The sequence below is a fragment of the Ananas comosus genome, linkage group 16 (assembly GCF_001540865.1).
Source record: "Ananas comosus cultivar F153 linkage group 16, ASM154086v1, whole genome shotgun sequence".
Lineage (NCBI taxonomy): Eukaryota > Viridiplantae > Streptophyta > Magnoliopsida > Poales > Bromeliaceae > Ananas > Ananas comosus.
Window position 1 is genome coordinate 4,529,362 of NC_033636.1, and position 1,211 is coordinate 4,530,572.

Consider the following 1,211-nt stretch of genomic DNA (forward strand, 5'->3'; position numbering starts at 1 on the left):
GGGACCGGCCTCACCGGCCAGGGACCGGTTGCCTCGCCGGCTGCCGCAACACTGTTCTGAGGGGACCGGTCTCTCCTATCAGGGACCGGTCCCCGAGAGTGAAAACTCTCAGGACACAGTCAAAACTCTAGAGATCGAACTTTTAGGCCGGAATACCATCTACGGCCTTCCACCAAGTGTGGAAAAGTTCGGAGTACACATCAAACACTCGAACCTCGCAATTTGCAAAGGTCCAGTGTACTACAATTATGTTGTCGCCGCCAACATGACCCCTCGAGTTGAGAACAAATATCAACTTGGATTAGTCCCTAATTACCCTTAGAGACATACTACCATACCAACCGACCCAATCCGTTTCACTTTCGCTTTAAGTCGATTCTACGTTGCTCACGCACCTAAATCCTTAAGGTTTCCATCCTAAGGTTCCTATGTCCGTCCTATACTTTCACTTCTCATGTCTCTGATACCATCTTACCTCTCACGCCCCGCGACCGCCAATTTGGTCGGTTCGGGTACGTCTACAGACGCCGAACGGACAGCACCTCCTCTATCCGCCCAAGGCTCAACTCATCATCAACATGTATAACAATTTGCACAACGAAAATTCAGATATACATGGCTTGCACGAGGGCAAGCAACAACCAAACAAGTGAAAGTACTATTACTATTACATCCACACATGTATCTTGATTACATTTAATCAAATATAAGCTTACCATAATTCACATTATTTTCCCAAATACATAACATGTCTCTCACCCAAAACATATATCACACGTCCCTTTAATTCATTTATACATATCCATTTACATGTCATTTTCATCATATACAAAAGATGAAAGGAAATAGGGTACATCTAATACACGGGTGTCCACTACCTAGGGCGCTATGCCCTTGCCGAGATCCTCGACCGCCTCACTCGGGCCCGGATCTGAAAAAATGGTAGGGTGAGAACTACAAGAAGTTCCCAGGGGGTTCGGCCACCGACCCCGCCGACTTTTCCACTAGGTCTAAATAGGCATAAATAGAAGATAAACAGATAGATAGATAGTCATTTCTAAACAAATGCAGCTATTATGACTGAACAAGAATAATAAACCAATATATATATGATGCTCATGATGCATGCCGATTGCCATTATCAATATCCAATCCTCTTGGCTAACCCGTAGGTTTAGCCCCAAAACTCAACAACCAAATCCCTACTATCG